The following is a 4,450-nucleotide window of genomic DNA, read 5'->3' as shown; positions in this document are numbered from 1 at the left end:
TTCAAGTTCAAGTTCTAAGTTCAAGTTCAAGTTCTAAGTTCAAGTTCTAATTTCAAGTTCAAGTTCTAAGTTTAACTTCAAATTCTAAGTTCAAGTTCAAGTTCTAATTTCAAGTTCAAGTTCTAAGTTCACGTTCAAATTCTAAGTTCAAGTTTAAGTTCTAAATTCAAGTTCTAGTTCTAATTTCAAACTAATTTCAAGTTCAAGTTTAAATTCTAAGTTCAAGTTCAAGTTCTAAGTTCAAGTTCAAGTTCTAAGTTCAAGTTCTAATTTCAAGTTCTAAGTTTAGCTTCAAATTCTAAGTTCAAGTTCAAGTTCAAGTTCAACTTCTAATTTCAAGTTCTAGTTCAAAGTTCACGTTCAAATTCTAAGTTCAATTTCAAGTTCTAAATTCAAGTTCAAGTTCTAAATTCAAGTTCAAGTTCTAAATTCAAATTCAAGTTCTAAGTTCAAGTTCAAGTTCAAATTCTAAGTTAAAGTTCAAGTTCTAAGTTCTAAGTTCATGACATTCAAACATTCATCATCTAAATTCATGACATTCAAACATTCATCATCTACTCATAACACTTCAATTACTAATTTCTAACTTCAAATTATTAACACTTTACTAACTAGTCATAAAATCAAATCCAAAAAAATCAATTCAACCAAAAAATACACATTCTCAAGTTTAAACTAGTCCTAAAATACAAAAATGCTAATTCTTCACTAACTAACAATGCCCAATTTAAAAATGCCCAATTTTTTTTTAAAAAACCCTAAAATAAAAATCTTCAATTATCTATACCTAACTAACAATAATCAAATCAAATTAACAATTGAATAACACAACCCAACAAACAAAAACAATAATATACTAACAAACAATCAATTATAATCACTAGAATTGAAAAAAAAAAAAAACTAAAATTTAACCCCCCTACCTGCAGTGATGGCAACCGGTGACGGGGAAGGGCGGTAGGCGACGGGGAAGGGGAGCACTGGCTGAGGACGACGATCGACGACGGCGACGGGAAGGGCGGCGATGGCGACGGGAGGATCGATATATATATAGAGAGAGAAGGGAGAAAAAAAGAGTGAAGAGAGAGAGGAAAATAAGAAAATGGCAATATGTCTTTTAGATATTTAATAAAAAGCGACGGACAATGTCTCTAAGTCCGTCACTTTTTTTAAATATAGTTGACAACATTTTGACCAAAAAGCGATGGACTAAGAGACACAGTCCGTCGCTTTTTAAAAATAGTTGACTAGATATTTTGGCCAAAAAGCGACGGACTAAGAGATGCCGTCCGTCGCTTCTTTAAAAATTAATTAATAAAATAAAATAAATTAAAAACGACGGACAACGTGGTTAATTTTTAGTTTATATATAATTATTTTAAATAAAAAGTGATAGACGGCGTCTATATATATATTAAATAAATAATTGTTAATTATATATAAATTTAGCGCAAAAAATCCGCGAAAAAAAAGCGACGGACTAAGAGATGCCGTCCGTCGCTTTTTGTAAAATAATTTAAAAAATAATAATTTTTATTAAAAAGCTACAGACAGTGTGGCAAAAGGCGTCACTTTTTGGAGCGACGCCGTCCATCGCTTTTCTGTCCGTTGTTTTTAAGTTGTTTTTTAGTAGTGATATATTTCTAGTATTTCGATAGTTCTAAGCTTGTATTGATTGAAAGAATCAAAAGATCTAGTAAGACGGGATCCTTAAAGCGCTTGTATTGATAGGACGAATTAAGTGATCTAGCGAGACATGATCCTTGATCTGGATATGATATTGTGCGTGAAACTATATATATATCTATATATATTTTTAGTATTTCGATAGTTCGAGGCTTGTAATGATAGAAAGAATCAAAAGATCTAGTAAGACGGGATCCTTAAAGTACTTGTATTGATAGGAAGAACTAAGTGATCTAGAGAGACATTATCCTTGATCTGGATATGATATTGTGCGTGAAACTATATATAGATATATATCATACTTATATTTGGTTTGGATTGATTTTTCTCTTTTCGATTTGAATTTTTTCGGTTCGATTATTTGGTTATGTCAATAATTAGAAACATAATCAAAGTTATATTTGCAAATTTATATATATATATATATATATAATTTGGTTTTTTTCGGTTTCTCCTTCTTTTTTCTAGAATCCGAAACCAAAACAAGAAATCAATCAATATAAATATTAATCCAAAATTAAATAAAAAAATTAATCCAAATTAGAATTCGATTCAAATTTAATGTAAATTATTAGCATGTATTTAAAAATATTTACATAATAATAGTAATATTAATCGGTAATTATTTCATGCAAGTAAATATTTACACATAAAGCACCTTTCAAATAAAAATCTCTATAATATTGTTAGATCCCATTTTTGAATCCAACTCCTCCTACTTATATGGACAAAATATTTATCTTTCAAAATATTGTTCTTCTCTCCTTTTCTAGCGTCTCTTTTCCTATTTTCTCTATACATGTAAATTCTAATATTTCTTCATTTCATTTTCTCTTTATATATATGGTATTTCCAACTGAAAAAAACTTTTTTCTAACGTCTGTTTTCCTATTTTCTTTATACATGTAAGTTGGTGAGAATGAAAAGATTTTTGGACTAGTTGATGGCTGATGGGATGTCATCTTTCTGACACTACTCTACTTGGAAGACTTTTTGAGCTTTCTTTTTTTCAAGAGGAGTGTATGTATTGTGTACATATATTTTCAAGAAAGATAAAAAAAAAGACTCTGTATTTCCTTTACTTTTTCAAGAAAAAACTCTTCTTTCTTCTCTTCTCTGTACTTTTTCAACTTTGTCCTCTTTACGTCACTGTTGCCGGAAACTGATTTTCTCTTCTTTCTTCTCTTCTCTGTACTTTTTCAAGCTTTGTCCTCTTTACGTTGCCGGAAACTGATTTTTTCTTCACCAAATCTTTTTTCGGCTTCGATCAAAGTGTCCGAATTGGATTGACCGAATCCGACACGCACCCCGCACCCGCACCAGTGTCGCATAGAGATGGGTTCGCCTGCAAATATGAAGAGTCCGCGCAACATAGATAGGAATAGTAGGAAGCTTCTACAATATTCCATAAAATTTCTTTTTTTTTTAAAGGAATAATTGCACTTTTTGTTCTTTTTAAGTCTATGTTCAATGACAGATCGAACAAATTGGATTGGAGCTATTTGAAATGGCTTTAAAAAGTTATTATAAATTATAATAATTAATAACTTAAGTGACTCATATATATCCATATGTTATACAAATGTCACATATACCCTTTTTCTTCTGACAGAAGTGAAAATTAATTTTAGTTTAATTTTTTAATTATTTTTTTAAAAAAGAATATATTCTCATATGGATATATTTAATCCTCCTCAAACATGACTTTTTTTTTTGTTTCAATGACAAATTCAGACTTATTATTTTGATGGTCAAATTTATTTATGTTTCACTAATATTCTTGTAAAATTTTATAGATGACCCAATTTTTTTCTCAAATACAAAAGCTAAATTAAAATATAGCCGAAAAAATAGTTTTAAATTATAATATAGCCACAAAAAAAATAGTTTTAAGATTTTTTCTTTACACTAATGAATGAAAGAAAAAATAAAATATGAATAAGAAACTCAAATAATGATAATCAAAGAAATCAAAAAATAATTTATGTATGAAAAAGATTAAAATATATCTTAAACTTTGCTAGAAAAATCATATATACCACTAAATGATTTTTTTAAAAAAATAAAAGTTAAAAATATAAATTTAAATCTAATTTTTCCCTTCCGTTAAATGAAAGGTATATGTGAGCTTAATTTTGTCACGCCCCGAGCCTATACCTTGGGTGTGACCGGCACTCGAGAACCTTTTATGATCCCCAAGCGAACCTTTGGCCTGGCTACATGACTTACAGCACATTAAATAATACGCGAAAGCTTAAAATAGGTGAACACTTAGACATTTAAGAAAGTCTTAAAAGTATTGTCTTGCAAAATACCCAACATGAATCATAAGTTAAATAAAACATTATGAGAAAACAATGGAAACATCTAATTTAGCTTGTCTATTAAGCCTCTAGCAATGTAAGATAGATGTCGGGACGAGACTCACGAAACCTCCAAAACTACTAAACTGAAAAGAACTGAAGTTTCCAGGAAGCAAGGAGGCCTCACCAAATACCGTCTACGAGTGAATAGTGATCTCAACGAAGCGCATGTTGATGATCCTGAGCACCTGTATCTGCATCATCAAACGATGCAGGTCAAATGACGTCAGTCAATTGAATGTACTAGTAAGTGATAAGGTTAGAGTAAACAACTTACTGACTTGAATGACTGAAAGCAACATAACTAGATCAATACATGAATATGAAGTGAACAACATTTAAGCTTTACAATAAGATATGCAATGAAAGCAACATGATAATATACTTTACTTTGTGGGGAG

Source organism: Solanum stenotomum, chromosome 7 (genome assembly GCF_019186545.1).
Source record: "Solanum stenotomum isolate F172 chromosome 7, ASM1918654v1, whole genome shotgun sequence".
In the NCBI taxonomy this organism is placed as follows: domain Eukaryota; kingdom Viridiplantae; phylum Streptophyta; class Magnoliopsida; order Solanales; family Solanaceae; genus Solanum; species Solanum stenotomum.
The sequence above is the reverse complement of the archived record's forward strand: the minus strand, read 5'-3'. Positions refer to the sequence as shown.